The following is a 21,914-nucleotide window of genomic DNA, read 5'->3' as shown; positions in this document are numbered from 1 at the left end:
CCTTGTGGGTGAGGAAAAGATGTCCTTGTATTCTTCCACTACCTTATCCACCTACTTTTGTTGCATGGAGGAACCCTTCCTGGGGGGCATGGATCTGGTCACGATCTTCCACTTACTTTAAAATAATATCATAGACAAAACAAATTTCCTACTTCAGGAGATGATCTTACTGTATGGCTTTGCAGAGATAAAAGAGATGGCATTAGGTAGGCCTACCTCCAGTATATCTTGTATAACTTATTTCCCAAAGTAACAATAATGATGCAAGTCCAAGTCTTATACACAACATGATGCTTCCACAAGAATGATTTTCCTAATAACACATCACAAGTTTCAAGAGGAGCAAGATCACACAATACCTCATACGTGAAGGGCTTGATGTTGTCGGGAAGGCAACATTGTTGGTTGACGCGGAGATCTCGTCCTTATTGGAGCCACCCAATGGTTCATAGTTGCGATTGTGGTGTATTCGGTGGGCCCAACCACTTAACAACCTATGTTGAGATGGGGTTCCTTTTTCTCCCATTACTGATAACGAACTACAACAAAGACCCCTTCACCCACATCTATGAGTGGAAGAGGCACTCCCCTTCCTCCAAATCTTCGAGCTCAATCTTATGGACCATGCTGGCAGAAACAGTGGTGTTGGGCTCTGCATCAATAATATGCTGCCCTCAATCACCGGTGACTGTAGGATGAAGATGCATCGTCTGTTGGCATCCACCAAAGGATCTAGGAAACGTTGTCCATCATCTCATTCCTTTTCCACTCAAGGGATTCTTCAAGTATTAGTTTGATAAGATATCCCGCTCCATATACTCTCTTTTCTTTCTGCCATGGGAGGTTGTCAGTGTCAGCGGGGATAGTCTTGTAAGGACTCAACCAGTTCAAGTCCCAACTCCTTATACCCTGACCTCATTCGAGACATGTACAAAAAAAAATAGAAAGAGAAAACCACTTTTATACCACTGATCCAAATTTATGCAGGAATGAAATGAAATAGATTACTAAACAAAAACATGGAGCTACAACGGAAATTGAACTTCAATTGATTAATAAAAATTATTTAAAATTGCTTACATGCAAAATAGAAACAAACTAGCTCATGTGATGGTAGTTTATCTCTTAGAAGAGATGTGATAGATACATGCCTTCTAAAATGAATTACAATGAGGGTGAGAGGCCTTTTTATAATAAAGAAAAGTGTGAAAGCCTAACCTTAAGAGATAAAGCACCAATGATTTTTGGCCCTATCAGGGTAAGTTGGACCGCCAACTTCTTGAGGTCATAACTTTGGCATACGTTCTCCATTTCACTATAATAATACCTCATTTTGAAGATCTCCACGAGGAGGCAAAAGGAAAATTTGTAAAATAAATTTTGGCACTTCTTTAGTCTCTTTGTTTTCCCAAAAAACATCTTTTAGTACCTCAAAATGATGGGAAGTTTAGGACCCGAAAAACTACCAAAAAAGAAAGTTGTCTTAGAATTAAGGAAACTGAAAGGTGGGGATCCAAGTGGAATAGGTGGGTTGCCATCAATATCCCCCTAGATTATCGGTGACCTTATCAACTTGCTTATGATGTGTGGAGGAACCCTTTCTGGGGCCCATTGATGTGGCCACAATCTTCCCCTTACTTTGAGATCGAATAAAAAAGAAAAGAAATTTCTCAATCTAGGATATGATTTTATTGCATTTCGTAGAAAATATCAAAGAAACGATGATAGGTGGGGCTACCTCCAGTATCATGTACAATTTTCCACCCAAAGTAATAATCACAATACAAGGTCTAAACTCATATACAACATGAGGCTTCCATAGGTATGGTTGGCCTAATAAAACATCACAAGATTCAAGAGGAACAACATCACACAGTACCTCGTTAGCAAAGGGCTTGACGTTGTAGGGAAGTTCGAACTAGTAGTTGACGTGGAGATCTCATCCTTGTTGGAGCCACTCGATGGTGTATGGTTGCAAGTGTGGTGTTGTCTGTAGGCCCAACCACTTATTGAACTCTTTTGAGATGGTGTTCTTTTGGCTCCTACCATCGACAATGAATTGAAGCAGGGAACCCTTCACCCACATCTATGAATAGAAGAGGCACTCCTCCTCCTCTATCTCCTTGGGATCAATATTTTGAACCTTGGTGGTGGCAAAGGTGGCACTGGGTTCTACATTAATAACTTTCTTTCCCATGTCATTCCCATTTTTTTATTATTTCTCAAAGTTGGAACATGCATTATACTCTGAAGCTTTTAGCTCAGCCACTAGTGACTACTTGGCACAACACTCATTTGTGATGTGGGTGGGGCTATTTTGGAACTCACACCATTTTCCTATGTTAGGGATCTCGTCATGTCACTATTATTTTCTTGTGGCTTTGATGGGTTGTCCTGAGCCACTCCACCTTGGCTCTGTCCTTTTTTCTATGGTTTGGATGTGCCTTTTCCCTACTTCATATTCGCAAATCCAAAGTCTCGCTTCCTCTACTTAATTTTTTTTTTTTTTAATCTTGATAGAATATTTGGTACACTGCACCAATCAATGATATTGTAACCACCTCCTCCCACATTTACCCACCTTCGCTAGTTTACCTGGGGTAAACATGAGCTAAGGGTAACGATGATAAGAATTTTCCTCTTATATAACCTTAAGGAAATGGAGTCGATAACTTGAGACCTTACTGACTTCCTGGAGGTGCTACAGGACCTCCAGAGGCAAACCAACCCATCCAAGTGTCCAACCCTTTAGATGAATCTCTTTTCACTGACCTAGAGCCCCAGTCACTCCCTTAACAAGCCCCCAAAGCAACTAAGAGCCTCCAGTCACTCCCATGAGCATGCTTGAGTGCGACTATAACATTTTTCTACCAGTGTTATGCTAGCGACTGCATTATTTAAGGCTATTTTCTAGGGCTAGGATCCATTCACTGCCCATAACTCCATGAAACTTCTAGAACTCATAAAATACATTAATACAATTATTTTTATAATAAAATTGATCAAAGACTTGACTAGACCTTCCACAACCAGAACTGGCATTCCAACAAACACTTGGTAAACATGCAACCTACAAGTCACGAATGCAAGTCTGAACATAAGGAGATGAAAATTTATTTGAGGTTTAACAAGAAGGATCACTTCCTTCCTACATTACTTGGCATAACATCAATTAGGTCTTGCATTCATTATTCATTTAGTTACAAGTAAAAACATGGAAAGAGCCATGACTAAGAACTGCAAAATAACCATGCTTATAACCAACATATAACCAGACAAATAACAATGAGAGAATAGTCGTTAAAGCCACATAATAACAAGTACGTTTACTCATCAAAAGCAGGAGGAACTTAGCTCTTGTTAAACATAGACAAAATCCAACCAGGTTTGGGACTTCCACGTGCCACCCAACCATAGATTGGCTTAACCAAATCTTTTTTTCAACCAACCACCCCCTGCCATATTCCAAGCATCAAAGTGGGATCTCATGGGATAAACAAATCCATAAAAAACCAAGGAAATCCAGAGGTTAAACCTTCTCCACCCTCACCATACCATGATCTTTGTTAAGAAATGGCAACCATAAATTCCAGTTTGTAAATAGACCACCAACCTCTTGAGGTCATAACTTTGGCATATGATCTCCATTTCACTATCATAATACCTTGTTTCGAAGATATCTACAAGGAGGCAAAAAGAAAATTTGGAAAATCAATTTTGGCACTTCTATAATCACTTTGTTTTCCCAAAAAAACATCTTTTAGTACCTCAAAATGACTCTGGAAGTTTAGGACCTAAGAAAATACCAAAAAAATAAAGTTGTCTTAGAATTAAGGAAACTGAAAGAAAGAGTGGTGTGGATCCAAGTGGAATAGGTGGGTTTCCATCAATATCCACCTAGATTATCTATGACCTTATCAACTTGCTTATGTTGTGCAGAGGAACCCTTTCTTGGGTCCATTGATATGGCCATGATCTTCCCCTTAGTTTGAGATCGAATAAAAAAAAACAAATTTCTCAATATGGGATATGATCTTATTGCATTTCTTAGCAGAAATCAAATAAACGACGATACACGGGTGTTGGCTTAGTGGGTCCTAACCCAGCTTCAGAGGTGATTTAGCCAAGCAAATCCCGATACTATTGGCCCTTTCGGCAATAGTCCGTGGATTGCAGACTGAGGTCTCACCCGAAGTAGTATGGGAGGGTGCTAGAACTAGGTTTTTTCACCCTAGGGATGTCTGATGGGCTTCTGGAGGTCTGCGGTCTGACTTGTTTCTACACGCACTTGTGATCCCTTGGCAACCTATAGTGTGGCTTCCGCGCAGCCCTACTCAGGGTGCGACCCATATAATACCCTCGATCCTTGCTAATTAACCAATTACCTAGCTTGTCTGCATAAGATTTATGGTTATTACAGCATATATATCAATTATATTAGTGCATGCAATACATAACTGAATACAAACATAAAGAGGATAATGCACAACAAATACACAGGAATAGAAATCAACTTTTCTTTTATTAATCTTCAATATTTCTTACAAACTCGACACCGCCCTGCGCACTCAGCTGCAGGGGTCCGCGCACTCAGTTGCAGAGTCTACTAGGCCTCTACACACTTAGTTGCAGAGCCTCTTCCTACTACTACAACCCAAGACACTTAGAACTCTACTCTAAGCTCGAACCATTCCTTCGTTATTCATCTATTCATCCTTTCTTTTCTAACTTTACAACTTAGAGCCTCGCTCTATTTATACAATCCCATGGTCTGCAGACCATGGGTAGGTTGACTTTACACTAATTTACAATAGAATGTTTAGGGCGGACAACCCTATGACTCAATTGTACACTTCGCGCTCCACGCCTGCAATTCGCGAAGCTTTACACCATATTTGGCCAAAACTTGGGCTTTGAGCCCCAAAACCTGCTATGGGGGGATTCCATTCCCAATAGACCCCCAACACAATCATTGTGACTCGTCCCGAGTCACTCTGCTGGTGTGGCGATATTGGCACGGAGCCCCTCCAACCATTCCTATGCTTCTCGGAGGTCCGCAGTGCACTGATCTACAGTCTGCTGGATCTGCTGCATTCATGCTTCCAAATCATCCGCGTCTGAATCATGTCCTTTCTTTGGTACCAGCTTCTGGGTCGTGTGTTTATAGTCCCACGCCTTTGTCTGGCTCCTTGGGTCGCGAAGACTATGCGTTAGCCGGTTAGTCAGATAGCTGGCCCACCTGTTAGGGCTTCAGGCGACTGCTGTTAACTTTTCCTGGGAAGGGTTCTCCATTGAGTTTGACTAGCTAGACCACACCTTCGTCTGTGACCTCTTTTACCACATATGGTCCCAACCAGTGCATCCTGAATTTTCCTAGGAATTTTTCGAACTTGTTGTCATACAGTAGCACTAGGTCATTTACCTTGAAGGTGTGCAACTTGATATGGCGGTCGTGCCAGGCCTTTTCACGTTGCTTTTGTACTTGTTGATGAAATCCAACCAAAAACCATTCTTCCTTGAGTTTTTCTAGTTGCGCAAACCTTTCTTCTAGAGATTCGCAGTCCATCATGCCTGTGAGTGCTGCTATTCGTAGACTAGGTATGATGTATTCCATCGGCATGACAGTGTCTATACCATAGACCAACCGAAAGGGTGTCTGTCCCGTCAATTTCTTGCACGTTGTCCTATACACCCATAACACCGCAGGTACGTGCAAGTCATAGTTGTTTCGTTGTGCATTACATACTTTGGTCAGCGTAGTCTCTAGTATTTTGTTAAATGCCTCTAGTGTCCCATTAGCTTGTGGGTGGTACGGTGTACTTTACTGATGATACACTGGAACTCCTCTATGAGTGCGCTGATGGTTTCATTCAAGAAATGCGTTCCGCGGTCGCTCATTAAGATTTTCGGACAAACAAATCGTGTCAACACGTTTTCGAACAAAAACTTTGCAACCGTAGCAGTCGTGCAATCCTTGACCAACTACGCTTCCACCCATCGTGTCAAGTACTCCATCACAATGATGATGTAGCGTGCACCCATCTTTCCCTGAGGTTTGATCGGCCCCACAAAGTCGATTGCCCATTTTTCGAATGGCTGCAGTGTCAATTGTGGATTTAATGGCATCTCGTCCCTTCGTGATGGTTTCCCCGTCCTTTGACATATATCGTAGGCCTTACAGTGTGCTTTCGAATCTTGGTGCAGGGTCGGCCACCATAACCCTACGCGAAGAATATTTTGGGTGGTTGCGCATCCTGCATAGTGTCCTCCTGCAGCACCCCCATGTGCTTCCATGAGGATCTGACATCGTTCAAATTCAAGTACATATCTTTGCAATATCTCATCATTTCCCATCTTGTAGAGGTGCCCCAGAATGACAGAGAAGTCTGCCGCGCACACCATAAATTCCTTCTTCTGTTGGATTGAGTACTCCTTCATCGTAGTTCCTATTGTTAGAAAATGGATTATATCTTCGAAGTGGCCATCCGCAACGCGTACTGTGAAGAGTTGTGCATCAGGTAGTCCCTCCTCCAAATGTGTTGGTTCCTCGCCTGTCTCAATTCGTGACAAGTGATTTGGTCCTGCGTTTAAGCATCCTGGCTTGACTATGATCTCAAAATCATATTCTTGAAACAGTAAAAGCCATCTACATATGCGCCCCCCCAACACATGCTTGTTCACCAGGTATTTCAATGCGGAATGGTCAGTATACATCTTGAAATTTCCTCCAAGTAAATAGTGTCGGTATTTTTGGAGCGCGTACACCATTTCCAATCCCTCACGTTTGGTGGTAGAGTAGTTCTTTTCTACTTTGGACAATATTCAACTTGCAAACATAATTGGGTAATCCACACCCTCCATGCCCTCCTATGTGAGTACGGCTCCCAGCTCCGAGGCCAATTTCCCCTTTAGGACATCCAAAACCCTTCATGCAATCGTCATTACAGCGATATATAACATCTTTTTTCAATAGCTTTTCCATCGGCGCGGTTATTTGGGCATAACTTTTGATGAGCTTCCTATAGTATCCAGTGTGTCCCAAGGTAGTACGCAGTTTTTTAACACTTCGCGGTGCTTCCAAGTTGAGCATGACGACAATCTTCGCAAGGTCCACCACCAGTCCTTGTTTGCAAACCACATGTCCCAGCAGGTTTCCAAAGGGAACAAGGAATGTGCACTTCTTCAGGTTCAACGCAATCTGGTGTTAGCGGCAAGTATCCAGCCTCAAACGTAAGCTTGATGCATGGTGCTTAACTAATCCAAAAATAGTCCAATCACCCAGGTAGACCTCCAAAAATTTGTGGATGTATACTTTGAACACGGCTACCATGATGCACGTAAATATAGCTGGCGCATTCTTCAGTCCAAACGGCATCACAGTGTATTCAAAGCATCCCCGTTCTGTTGCGAAGGTCATCTTGCTCCTATCTTCTAGCGTGATCTTGATCTGATGGTACCATAAGAACCTATCCGTGAATGAGTATGCTTCCTGACCGCCAACATTCTCTAGTACTTCATCTATAAATGGTGTTGGGTGTTAGACTTCGTCTCATGTCAGAGATTGATTCTTCTTCAAAACCCTATTTTGAAGAAGAAATCATTAAATGTGTTGCTTTAGATTATGTGATTTATTCTCCAGCTCTTCAACTGGCAGCGACTTCAAGCTCCTACCTCTGCAAAAGCACAAAGAAAACAAAGCATAATCAGCAATCAAAGTTTGACAATTTAATAATGAAATCAACAATGCCTTCCGCTCCTTCATCCATTACTCGTACATGACAAACTTTGAATCTTTCCAAGATCAGTCTACCTCAAGTAAAGATGACGAATCTAAAGTAAATCAAAATCCAGTTTTTCATGTAGCAGAGGCTGCCTTGAATGAGCAACCAAAAATCTCCAAGTGTGTTGGATGAAGTTAGAGAGGGGTCGCGTGGGAAAGAAAATTCTTCTGGAAAATTGATGCTGGAAAGTTGATGTTGTAGGTCTAGATCTTGATCAAATATTCATAGCCTCATATACCCTTGTCCCAACAGGTCGAGTATTGCTGCATTGTTTTTTCAGAGATATGGTGTGATGGAATTTCGTAGAAGAGGAGACTGGGCAGAACATAATTTCCAGTTTAAGGAGTCCAAGGTGACTACTAACAAAATTGGGGATGGAATTGGAGTTGTAATTCTAGATGATGGCATGCAGGTCTAATCACTCTCAGAACCAACAGAAGAGAAATAGTCTACTGTTCAACTTTAAAAAATGATGTGTTTAGACTGCAGCAAACATAATGGAGCAATGAATAAGCTGGCCGAATAGCACAACATGATGACTGCTAGTCTCTTTATTACCATTGGAGCTTGTTCAGGGACATGGAGATTGTAATGGTAAATTGTATAACCCTTTGGGGCAATAGAAGGTTGATACCACGTGGGCCATTGAGGAAACATTTGATTGCATTGAGACGGGCAGATATAATAGTTTTGCATCATACAGATTTGATATCAAAAGAAAAACATCAATATATCATGGCTATGTTGGAGTGTTTACTTGAGGAGGAAATCCCTATTTTTGGTAGCAAAATGGTCCCGTGCCATTTCTTCAGATTACAGTGCGAAGCTTCAGTGATTCCTTTGAACGTAGTGCACAATATGGTTGTATTGTGTGTTTCTGGCATTGGTTGTCCAGAGTCACTTTCGTTAGCTATGAAAAAGAGCTTAAGATTGCAAATTTTTGCTTTTATTGTGTAGTTGGATGCAGCACACGTTGACAGAGTAGATTTCTGTGACCATCACATTTTTCAAGATAAGCTTCATTATTGGCATACTCATTTGTACATGATTTGTGATTAGTACAAAAGAAGCTTCAAAATTTGGAAGATGAATTTGGACAAAGCGTTACTATTATATTAATAGAGAAGGATTATGAAAGAAGTCAACCAGTATTAATGAAGCTCAAAGCTACAGAAGTTCTTGTTCTTCATTCTACTTTGGGAATTGTGAGTTGTTCTAGGAACTCAGAAGAAAGGTTCAAAACTTTGTTGCTTAACAAAGTGATGGGACAAGGGTGATGCAAGGACTTGTTTGAGCCATTAAATTACACCCAGGAATTGATCATAAATAGCAAAAAATCCTATGATTTCCAGACATACAGGCTCATATCAAAATCCGTGGAATGATCAACTGAAGATCTTTCTAAGAAGCATGCGGCACATGGCTATGACAGTTGAATTTGGATCTGTTTTTTATTACTCTCAAATTCATCAAGTTATTTTTACTATGTGTAACTTCTCCTTTGGCACTGAAAGGGAAGATGAACCGTAACATGGCAGTTGTTGCAATATTTAAGGCATTCGTTTCATCTAAGGAAAATATGTGGCATAAAATATGGACAAGGACCATTTATGGCATTGCAGTGACATCGTAAAGGCCATGGTTTTGCTCACCATCCCGATTCTCTTGAGGAAGACGAAAACGCGGAAGAGGCATTCAACATCATGATTTGGCTAAATAAATACTTAGCTCAAAATACATGAATTGTTTTTAATACAAGAATTGTTTTTGCCCCCGAGCTCAACTGTATCATAGCATTTTAAAGACATCTGTCACAGCAGAAGACGGGGTCAATTCGCCTACTTTTATCCTCAGTCCCGATTCAAAAGGATCAGCGCTCCATATGTCAAGCCATCGGAGGATTTTTAGGGAGATGCTGTTTTATTTTTGGAGATTATTTTAGGAGATGAACGCTCTTTTTTCTAATTTTTTGTAATTACAGTTCAAAGAGCGCCCTTATTGTTGGGTCGATCTGTTGTTTTTGTTTTAGAATAGTTTATAAAAATAATCATTTGAAAAAGTTAGAGAGAGTAGAGAGATAGAGGGGAGAGTTTTCTGAGTGCTGAGAGTGCTGGAGAACAGAGCTTTCAATGTACAGTTTTTGGCAGAGACTTTAATGAAAATTTCACAGCTCTGACTTCTGAGATTCCTGTGGTATGATAATTTAGCATATGTTTTTCTCTTGTTTCATATGTAATCTGTTATGTTTCATTTCACTACATGATCATTTATAACTGAACAAATGAAGTGTTTAGGTAAGAATTCATGCCTGCCATGCTCTGCCTATAAGTTTGTTCATGTTTAATGTTTTCCTCTGTTTGATAAGGATTCATCTCCTATGCCCTTGTCAGCTCCTCGCCAGTCTTGTCATCCCATTTAAATCTAGATTTGATGCTAAATTTCTTGCCTACCTTGCCTCAGTCGATAACTTGTGTTGTTCATTATATTTCCCTGTTTCAAGCTGTGATTTTGCCCATGCAGCCCAGAAAACCCCGTTATTTAATTAAAAACCCCAAATCAACCTCTTTGATCAGTTTACTAGCCTAATATCAGTGTTACTTTGTTGGTCATCTCATCCATTTGAAGATCTACCGAGATTGACCGGAGAGAGCCTTCTCCTGCCCTGTAGGGCTAGCTACGGGGCTGAATAGTTTGATGTTGCCTTGAGGTTTGCCTTTCTCAGCCACGGGTGAAATCTCAAGCGCTAACATACTGGCAACCATACTGGGGAGAACATTCAACTTGTTGATTGTCTTGTCCCAGTACATGCAATCAAAGTGTAGATCTGATGCTGATGGTGGACAGCAGTCAGACACTTATGCAGGCTGAACCATTCACCTGGCGACTCCAACTCGATCCAGACATTCCAGTGCTTGTTGATTCACTCATGCAATGGAAGGGTATGTGGCAAACCCTACCCTGTGTGAAGCTGTAGAAGAAATAAGAAAGTTGTTAGCAGATAATGAATTTGATGAAAATGTTTTCAATGCCTTGCTTCAATGGATGAAATCTCCACGGTTCCCTAGATTCAAAACTAAAGTGTATGAGTTAATTGTTGAAAGAATCGAAAAGGAGATTCAGTGTCTCGATGAGCAGATTCAGTCATATGATTTCTAGGACCCTAAAAAGTTCTTGGAAATCCTTCCTCCTTCACAACAAGAAATAACAGACTTGCCTATAGATGTTTACATTGACAGTGCGCAGCTGGAAGTATGTGTTGCAGAGTTGGGGCAGCCACCAAAGTTCGGCTTCTGTGATCCTATTGCGGCATATATGGACATATTTTTCAATTTGATTGACAGATCAGGCTATCTTTTCCGTGACCAGGCTCAGTATGTGCATGAAGGGCTGCCAACAATTACATCTATGACCTCGTGGAAGCATTCTCGAGCGGCATCAATCTCAGGTTTACTTGAATGGTTATTTTGGCATTTTAATATTACCTGATCTATTGTTTGTACAGCAAAGTAGGGTAGCTTTGTAAATAAATAAGCAGCCATAAGAGCAGCATCTGGTTTTAGTTTGCTTGAAGATTGTTTGAGTTCAGTTTCAGTTTGAAAATTAAGTCAAGAGTTGTGTCGATGATGACTCCATTGCCCAATGGGTGGAGGCACTGTCTGCTCTCCCAAAGTTCTGCGGTTCTTGGCACCTCCACGGAGCGGCAGCTGCCATCCCAAGTGGAGCCGATGTTAGACTCCGTCTCATGTCAGAGATTGATTCTTCTTCAAAACCCTGTTTTGAAGAAGAAATCATTAAATGTGTTGCTTTAGATTATGTGATTTATTCTCCAGCTCTTCAACTGGCAGTGACTTCAAGCTCCTACCTCTGCAAAAGCACAAAGAAAACAAAGCATCATCAGCAATCAAAGTCTGACAATTTAATAATCAAATCAACAATGCCTTCCGTTCCTTCATCCATTACTCGTACACGACAAGCTTTGACTCTTACCAAGATCAGTCTACTTCAAGCAAAGATGACGAATCTAAAGTAAATCAAAATCCAGTTTTTCATGTAGCAGAGGCTGCCTTGAATGAGCAACCAAAAATCTCCAAGTGTGTTGGATGAAGTTAGAGAGGGGTCGCGTGGGAAAGAAAATTCTTCTGGAAAATTGATGCTGGAAAGTTGATGTTGCAGGTCCAGATCTTGATCAAATATTCATAGCCTCATATACCCTTGTCCCAACAGGTCGAGTATTGCTGCATTGTTTTTTCAGAGATATGGTGGGATGGAATTTCGTAGCAGAGGAGACTGGGCAGAACATAATTTCCAGTTTAAGGAGTCCAAGGTGACTACTAAAAAAATTGGGGATGGAATTGGAGTTTTAATTCTAGATGATGGCATGCAGGTCTATTCGCTCTCAGAACCAATGGAAGAGAAATAGTCTACTACTCAACTTTAAAAAATGACGTGTTTAGACTGCAGCAAACATAATGGAGCAATGAATAAGCTGGCCGAATAGCACAACATGATGACTGCTAGTCTCTTTATTACCATTGGAGCTTGTTCAGGGACATGGAGATTGTAATGGTAAATTGTATAACCCTTTGGGGCAATAGAAGGTTGATACCATGTGGGCCATTGAGGGAACATTTGATTGCATTGAGACGGGCATATATAATAGTTTTGCATCATACAGATTTGATATCAAAAGAAAAACATCAATATATCATGGCTATGTTGAAGTGTTTACTTGAGGAGGAAATCCCTATTTTTGGTAGCAAAATGGTCCCGTGCCATTTCTTCAGATTACAGTGTGAAGCTTCAGTGATTCCTTTGAACGTAGTGCACAATATGGTTGTATTGTGTGTTTCTGGCATTGGTTGTCCAGAGTCACTTTCGTTAGCTATGAAAAAGAGCTTAAGATTGAAAATTTTTGCTTTTATTGTGTAGTTGGATGCATCACACGTTGACAGAGTAGATTTCAGTGACCATCACATTTTTCAAGATAAGGTTCATTATTGGCATACTCATTTGTACATGATTTGCGATTAGTACAAAAGAAGCTTCAAAATTTGGAAGATGAATTTGTACAAAGCGTTACTATTATATTAACAGAGAAGGATTATGAAAGAAGTCAACCAGTATTAATGAAGCTCAAAGCTGCAGAAGTTCTTGTTCTTCATTCTACTTTGGGAATTGTGAGTTGTTCTAGGAATTCAGAAGAAAGGTTCAAAACTTTGTTGCTTAACAAAGTGATGCGACAAGGGTGATGCAAGGACTTGTTTGAGCCATTAAATTACACCCAACAATTTATCATAAATAGCAAAAAATCCTATGATTTCCAGACATACGGGCTCATATCAAAATCCGTGGAATGATCAACTGAAGATCTTTCCAAGAAGCATGTGGCACATGGCTATGACAGTTGAATTTGGGTCTGTTTTGTATTACTCTCAAATTCATCAAGTTACTTTTACTATGTGTAAGTTCTCCTTTGGCACTGAAAGGGAAGATGAACCGTAACATGGCAGTTGTTGCAATATTTAAGGCGTTCATTTCATCTAAGGAAAATATGCGTCATAAAATCTGGACAGGGACCATTTATGGCATTGCAGTGACATTGTAAAGGCCATGGTTTTGCTCACCATCCCGATTCTCTTGAGGAAGACGAAAACGCTGAAGAGGCATTCAACATCATGATTTGGCTAAATAAATACTTAGCTCAAAATACATGAATTGTTTTTAATACATGAATTGTTTTTGCCCCCGAGCTCAACTGTATCATAGCGTTTTAAAGACATCTGTCACAGCAGATGACGGGGTCAATTCGCCTACTTTTATCCTCAATCCCGATTCAAAAGGATCAGCGCTCCATATGTCAAGCCATCGGAGGATTTTTAGGGAGATGCTGTTTTATTTTTGGAGATTATTTTAGGAGATGAACGCTCTTTTTTCTAAAAATTTTTAATTACAGTTCAAAGAGCGCCCTTATTGTTGGGTCGATCTGTTGTTTTTGTTTTAGAATAGTTTATAAAAATAATCATTTCAAAAAGTTAGAGAGAGTAGAGAGATAAAGGGGAGAGTTTTCTGAGTGCTGAGAGTGCTGGAGAACAGAGCTTTCAATGTACAGTTTTTGGCAGAGACTTTAATGAAAATTTCACAGCTCTGACTTCTGAGATTCCTGTGGTATGATAATTTAGCATATGTTTTTCTCTTGTTTCATATGTAATCTGTTATGTTCCATTTCACTACATGATCATTTATAACTGAACAAATGAAGTGTTTAGGTAAGAATTCATGCCTGCCATGCTCTGCCTATAAGTTTGTTCATGTTTAATGTTTTCCTCTGTTTGACAAGGATTCATCTCCTATGCCCTTTTCAGCTCCTCACCAGTCTTGTCATCCCATTTAAATCTAGATTTGATGCTAAATTTCTTGCCTACCTTGCCTCAGTCGATAACTTGTGTTGTTCATTATATTTCCCTGTTTCAAGCTGTGACTTTGCCCATGCAGCCCAGAAAACCTCGTTATTTAATTAAAAACCCCAAATCAACCTCTTTGATCAGTTTACTAGCCTAATATCAGTGTTACTTTGTTGGTCATCTCATCCATTTGAAGATCTACCGAGATTGAACGGAGAGAGCCTTCTCCTTCCCCGTAGGGCTAGCGACGGGGCTGAATGGTTTGATGTTGCCTTGAGGTTTGCCTTTCTCAGCCTGAGGTGAAATCTCAAGCGCTAACATACTGGCGACCATACTGGGGAGAACATTCAACTTGTTGATTGTCTTGTCCCAGTACATGCAATCAAGGTGTAGATCTGATGCTGATGGTGGACAACAGTCAGACACTTATGCAGGCTGAACCATTCACCTGGCGACTCCAACTTGATCCAGACATTCCAATGCCTATTGATTCACTCATGCAATGGAAGGGTATGTGGCAAACCCTACCCTGTGTGAAGCTGTAGAAGAAATAAGAAAGTTGTTAGCAGATAATGAATTTGATGAAAATGTTTTCAATGCCTTGCTTCAATGGATGAAATCTCCACGGTTCCCTGGATTCAAAACTAAAGTGTATGAGTTAATTGTTGAAAGAATCGAAAAGGAGATTCAGTGTCTCGATGAGCAGATTCAGTCATATGATTTCCAAGACCCTAAAAAGTTCTTGGAAATCCTTCCTCCTTCGCAACAAGAAATAACAGACTTGCCTATAGATGTTTACATTGACAGTGCGCAGCTGGAAGTATGTGTTGCAGAGTTGGGGCAGCCACCAGAGTCCGGCTTCTGTGATCCTATTGCGGCATATATGGACATATTTTTTAGTTTGATTGACAGATCAGGCTGTCTTTTCCGTGACCAGGCTCAGTATGTGCATGAAGGGCTGCCAACAATTACATCTATGACCTCGTGGAAGCATTCTCGAGCGGCATCAATCTCAGGTTTACTTGAATGGTTATTTTGGCATTTTAGTATTACCTGATCTATTGTTTGTACAGCAAAGTAGGGTAGCTTTGTAAATAAATAAGCAACCATAAGAGCAGCATCTGGTTTTAGTTTGCTTGAAGATTGTTTGAGTTCAGTTTTAGTTTGAAAATTAAGTCAAGAGTTGTGTCGATGATGACTCCATTGCCCAATGGGTGGAGGCACTGTCTGCTCTCCCAAAGTTCTGCGGTTCTTGGCACCTCCACGGAGCGATAGCTGCCATCCCAAGTGGAGCCGATGTTAGACTCTGTCTCATGTCAGAGATTGATTCTTCTTCAAAACCCTGTTTTGAAGAAGAAATCATTAAATGTGTTGCTTTAGATTATGTGATTTATTCTCCAGCTCTTCAACTGGCAGCGACTTCAAGCTCCTACCTCTGCAAAAGCACAAAGAAAACAAAGCATCATTAGCAATCAAAGTCTGACAATTTAATAATCAAATCAACAATGCCTTCCGCTCCTTCATCCATTACTCGTACACGACAAGCTTTGAATCTTTCCAAGGTCAGTCTACTTCAAGCAAAGATGACGAATCTAAAGTAAATCAAAATCCAGTTTTTCATGTAGCAGAGGCTGCCTTGAATGAGCAACCAAAAATATCCAAGTGTGTTGGATGAAGTTAGAGAGGGGTCGCGTGGGAAAGAAAATTCTTCTGGAAAATTGATGCTGGAAAGTTGATGTTGCAGGTCCAGATCTTGATCAAATATTCATAGCCTCATATACCCTTGTCCCAACAGGTCGAGTATTGCTGCATTGTTTTTTCAGAGATATGGTGGGATGGAATTTCGTAGCAGAGGAGACTAGGCAGAACATAATTTCCAGTTTAATTAGTCCAAGGTGACTACTAACAAAATTGGGGATGGAATTGGAGTTGTAATTCTAGATGATGGCATGTAGGTCTAATCGCTCTCAGAACCAACAGAAGTGAAATAGTCTACTGTTCAACTTTAAAAAATGACGTGTTTAGACTGCAGCAAACATAATGGAGCAATGAATAAGCTGGCCGAATAGCACAACATGATGACTGCTAGTCTCTTTATTACCATTGGAGCTTGTTCAGGGACATGGAGATTGTAATGGTAATTTGTATAACCCTTTGGGGCAATAGAAGGTTGATACCACGTGGGCCATTGAGGGAACATTTGATTGCATTGAGACGGGCATATATAATAGTTTTGCATCATACAGATTTGATATCAAAAGAAAAACATCAATATATCATGGATATGTTGGAGTGTTTACTTGAGGAGGAAATCCCTATTTTTGGTAGCACAATGGTCCCGTGCCATTTCTTCAGATTACAGTGCGAAGCTTCAGTGATTCCTTTGAACGTAGTGCACAATATGGTTGTATTGTGTGTTTCTGGCATTGGTTGTCCAGAGTCACTTTCGTTAGCTATGAAAAAGAGCTTAAGATTGCAAATTTTTGCTTTTATTGTGTAGTTGGATGCAACACACGTTGACAGAGTAGATTTCAGTGACCATCACATTTTTCAAGATAAGCTTCATTATTGGCATACTCATTTCTACATGATTTGCGATTAGTACAAAAGAAGCTTCAAAATTTGGAAGATGAATTTGGACAAAGCGTTACTATTATATTAACAGAGAAGGATTATGAAAGAAGTCAACCAGTATTAATGAAGCTCAAAGCTGCAGAAGTTCTTGTTCTTCATTCTACTTTGGGAATTGTGAGTTGTTCTAGGAACTCAGAAGAAAGGTTCAAAACTTTGTTGCTTAACAAAGTGATGTGACAAGGGTGATGCAAGGACTTGTTTGAGCCATTAAATTACACCCAGCAATTGATCATAAATAGCAAAAAAGCCTATGATTTCCAGACATACAGGCTCATATCAAAATCCGTGGAATGATCAACTGAAGATCTTTCCAAGAAGCATGCGGCACATGGCTATGACAGTTGAATTTGGGTCTGTTTTGTATTACTCTCAAATTCATCAAGTTACTTTTACTATGTGTAAGTTCTCCTTTGGCACTGAAAGGGAAGATGAACCGTAACATGGCAGTTGTTGCAATATTTAAGGCGTTCATTTCATCTAAGGAAAATATGCGTCATAAAATCTGGACAGGGACCATTTATGGCATTGCAGTGACATTGTAAAGGCCATGGTTTTGCTCACCATCCCGATTCTCTTGAGGAAGACGAAAACGCTGAAGAGGCATTCAACATCATGATTTGGCTAAATAAATACTTAGCTCAAAATACATGAATTGTTTTTAATACAAGAATTGTTTTTGCCCCCGAGCTCAACTGTATCATAGCGTTTTAAAGACATCTGTCACAGCAGATGACGGGGTCAATTCGCCTACTTTTATCCTCAATCCCGATTCAAAAGGATCAGCGCTCCATATGTCAAGCCATCGGAGGATTTTTAGGGAGATGCTGTTTTATTTTTGGAGATTATTTTAGGAGATGAACGCTCTTTTTTCTAATTTTTTGTAATTACAGTTCAAAGAGCGCCCTTATTGTTGGGTCGATCTGTTGTTTTTGTTTTAGAATAGTTTATAAAAATAATCATTTGAAAAGGTTAGAGAGAGTAGAGAGATAGAGGGGAGAGTTTTCTGAGTGCTGAGAGTGCTGGAGAACAGAGCTTTCAATGTACAGTTTTTGGTAGAGACTTTAATGAAAATTTCACAGCTCTGACTTCTGAGATTCCTGTGGTATGATAATTTAGCATATGTTTTTCTCTTGTTTCATATGTAATCTGTTATGTTTCATTTCACTACATGATCATTTCTAACTGAACAAATGAAGTGTTTAGGTAAGAATTCATGCCTGCCATGCTCTGCCTATAAGTTTGTTCATGTTTAATGTTTTCCTCTGTTTGACAAGGATTCATCTCCTATGCCCTTGTCAGCTCCTCACCAGTCTTGTCATCCCATTTAAATCTAGATTTGATGCTAAATTTCTTGCCTACCTTGCCTCAGTCGATAACTTGTGTTGTTCATTATATTTCCCTGTTTCAAGCTGTGATTTTGCCCATGCAACCCAGAAAACCCCGTTATTTAATTAAAAACCCCAAATCAACCTCTTTGATCAGTTTACTAGCCTAATATCAGTGTTACTTTGTTGGTCATCTCATCCATTTGAAGATCTACCGAGATTGACCGGAGAGAGCCTTCTCCTGCCCCGTAGGGCTAGCTACGGGGCTGAATGGTTTGATGTTGCCTTGAGGTTTGCCTTTCTCAACCTGAGGTGAAATCTCAAGCGCTAACATTGGGAATGGATCATGTACACAGCCATCGTTCAACTTCCTGAGGTCTATGCATATTCTTATTTCACCCTTCTGTTTTTTCTCCTGTACCACCATAGGACTCACCCAATTGGATTCTTCCACTGGTTCAATAATTCCGACTGTGAGCATTTTGTCTAATTTATCGCAAACCTTTTATTTATAATTTGGATTCAAGCGGTAAGGCCATTGCTTAACGGGCTTCACGTCGGGTTTTAGGGTGATCTTCATTGTCCCTAAATCTCTCACGATCCCTTTTAAGTCCGTAATTTTGGTCGTGAACAATTCTTGGTATTCTCGGAGTAACTGAGCGACCTTGTCGGCCATGGCATCATCCCAATAGTCCCCAAGTGTTGCGTATTTTGGTTTTTCCTCCATTCCAATGTTGACCTGCTTCGTCTTTAGTGGCGCGATGATGTCGGGGTCTTCCAATGATGGTCCACGAACCTCGCAAGAGCCTTCCGTTTCTGAAATTTCAATGTTTCGTGGGTCCTCATCATCCTCTTCAACATTTACGTTATAACACTCCAGTGCGCTTCTTAACTATGTCGCCCAGTCTGGCTGAAGTACTCCCATTGGCTCCTGTGGTATTTTTAAGATAGCAGCTTTTACTGCTTGTAGCGCATCATCAACAGTATCCAACCACTGATCTTCAAAGGTGAATGTTAGCAAAAATCCCTCATGCAAGACATACCATTCACCCGTACCATGGCATAGTTTCGTCATAGTATACCAATTCATGGGTATGATGTCCAGGGTATGGTAGAATAAATGCACCCATTCAAGCTGTGGCTCTTCCCCGTAGACCTTGGTCCACTTCGCAAGGTGCGTGCATGGATCATCTCATCTGTCATATTTGTCTACTAGCCGTAATTGTGGATTTCTAAAATGCAGGTGCATCATCCTTCTGCATCCGTGCTAGTCTTCAAAATTTCCTTGATGCGTACCCCACCATCGTGCGGGTGTTCCATGCAATGCCCACTTCAGCACATCGAACCGTTGCTGCTATGGTACTGCAATTTCAAATTTTCTCAGAAATTCATCCACCACTGACAATCCATCATATGTAGACAACTCCCTTGCCTCTGTTGTTACGCAACATAATGACCTGATCATCATGTTGCAGTTCAGTGTTGTTACTTCTTGCAGTCGATTATGCCATCGCTCTATCTCTTCGTCGGAATCCGAAGTGCAAGAGCTTTCGCGCTCCCATGAAATCCTTCCATCTGCAGTTGGATTCACCCAATCCTCTCCTTGTGTAGTTATCTTATAGATACAGTCGAGATCGTCGTCACGCACCAGTTCAGTGTATCGTGTTCCCTCGGCTGGGTACAGTGGTACTACTACACGTAATGACTTTTTCTCAAAAGTCATTTTGTGCTTCTTCAGATTTATGACTTTGTTCATATCGGATCCCAGTCTATTCCTATTAGTGCAGGATAGGGATTGTTGTCATCGACAATCTCTATCACTTCAAAATCCACCTGCGCCCTCACACCTTCAATATCAACTGTCACCCCATGCAATCTTCCCATGGGAAAAATCTTCTGTTGGTTTGCCATTTGTAGCTGAATAGAAGACCATTCCAACACGGGTCTACCCATGCGTTCCAATGTTTGCTTTGGTCATACATTCGCATCCGAACCCAGATCTAGGATTACCTTATCCATTTCGTACTCACCTATTTGCACAATCAACCTCATTTCCCTTCCTATGCGCAATGCATGCTTTCCCAGTTTTCGAACCACGTGTGGTTCTCCTGACCCCGCGCACCTAGTGATAAGTTCCTGTAGCCCTTTAATTACCTTGCTATCACGCAATAGTTTCATGCATGTCTCCAGAAAGGTAGTAAGCATGGAAGGATCCATCCCTGGTTCTTTGATCCTCAGTACCTGAAGTGGAGGCCTCCGTGAAGCTCTTCTTAGCTTCCAAGAATGTCTCCTTCGCGCGTTCTAAATCAAACTCAGGTTCCTTTGTAGGAGCCTTACGAACCCACGCACTTTCTTCTAGATTCTTCCCTTTATCATCTCTCGTTGTCATACTACTCCTGAGCATCATGTTTACATTTGGGTCTTCTTCGCACGGTTCAGACCTCATCATTTGTAAACTCTGGGTTGGTGGGGACTAGAGTACCCCTTTTTCCCGCATCTTCACTATCAGCTAAGGGAAATCTTCTACCTTATGATCAAACTGAGTACAGTACCAACATGATATCCTAGTCGGGTTTGTACAATCATGGGCATAATGCCCTCGCCCTCCGCAATTGTAACAGATTATCTATCCTTGACCCCTCCCTAGTCCCATTCCACCTCGACCCCGACCACGCCCCTGAGACCTCGTGCACGCCATCCCTGAATTTGGGTCGAGGACTTGCATTTTGGCCTGTACCCTGTAGGCAGGAGTCTGATCCATCATTAGTTCATAGCTTCGGTAGGTGTGTTCGTCATGGCATACCGACCTGCAGAAATTACAAAACAACTACTGGGATGTCTGTGTATACTTCTGCAACAAATGACAATTATTCATGGTATGTTTTCCTCCTATCTGTCAGATCACACACCATAACACAGACGTCGCGCTTAGCCCCACCATTGCCTCCAGTCTTGATGGCATTGGCCCTCCTCCTTCCAAGTAGTTCGTGAACATTGGAAAATGATCTTTGTTGTGGCCCTGGCCTTTGCATTTTATGCACCACACTTCTTTTCACGCCTCTAGCCGAGGTGCCCTATCCTGTTTCAAACTCTGCATTTCTAGACATAGATTATGTAGCTACGTGTGCATCTGTTGGACTCCCAATCCAGGGTCTTGTATAGGGGTCTCATCCAACCTCATTGCCATCTCCAACGCTTCAGACTGGGTAGAAAGTTTTTGCTGTGATAGCGCCATCCTTAAGTGTGGCATAAGTGAGGCCACAAACCATGCACGATGTTGTGCATCCGTCAACATCATATTGGCTTCACGGATCATGCTCTTCAGCATTTGGTCCAGATCCCATGGGGTCTTGCCTAGAAGCATCGTGATCTCTTTAAACCCGATGATTGACTGCATCTCGGATTTTGGCGTGCTAAATTCCTTGTTCAACGCATTTTGGATCTTTGCAATTCCTACATTCAGGTGGTCATTAGAATGCTTGATATACCACGTTAATGCGCAATTCTACAGCGCGCTTACCAGCGTAGTATTTTTTATATTTCATCCATGATTCTCTATGCTTCCCATACTTCTCTTACTACAAACCAGAATTGGTCTGAATCTTCATTCCCTACTCCTTTGAATACTGGTAGTTTGATCGCGCTCGACATACTGAACTGTGGAGGTGGCAGAGGTGGAGTGGGTGGGGATGGAGGTGAGGGGAGTGAAGCGAGTGGCGGCGTGGGTGGGGGCAATAAACACGAAATTCATTGCCTTATCAAACTGGTTTGCT

At 41.1% G+C, this 21,914-nt stretch overlaps 3 pseudogenes; all 3 read left to right on the top strand.

Annotated features, from left to right (window-relative positions):
- Positions 1 to 9,058, top strand: part of LOC149201011 (putative tetraacyldisaccharide 4'-kinase, mitochondrial) — a 34,646-nt pseudogene extending 25,588 nt beyond the window's left edge.
- A 2,035-nt stretch (positions 9,059 to 11,093) lies between these two features.
- Positions 11,094 to 13,030, top strand: LOC149201010 (putative tetraacyldisaccharide 4'-kinase, mitochondrial; annotated as a pseudogene).
- A 2,657-nt stretch (positions 13,031 to 15,687) lies between these two features.
- Positions 15,688 to 17,173, top strand: LOC149201009 (putative tetraacyldisaccharide 4'-kinase, mitochondrial; annotated as a pseudogene).
- Positions 17,174 to 21,914: the final 4,741 nt, after the last annotated feature.

Source organism: Pinus tabuliformis, chromosome 2_1, assembly GCF_031772625.1.
Source record: "Pinus tabuliformis cultivar Carrire ecotype Pingquan chromosome 2_1, CPIR1, whole genome shotgun sequence".
Lineage (NCBI taxonomy): Eukaryota > Viridiplantae > Streptophyta > Pinopsida > Pinales > Pinaceae > Pinus > Pinus tabuliformis.
This window is presented reverse-complemented; position numbering and strand designations above follow the sequence as displayed.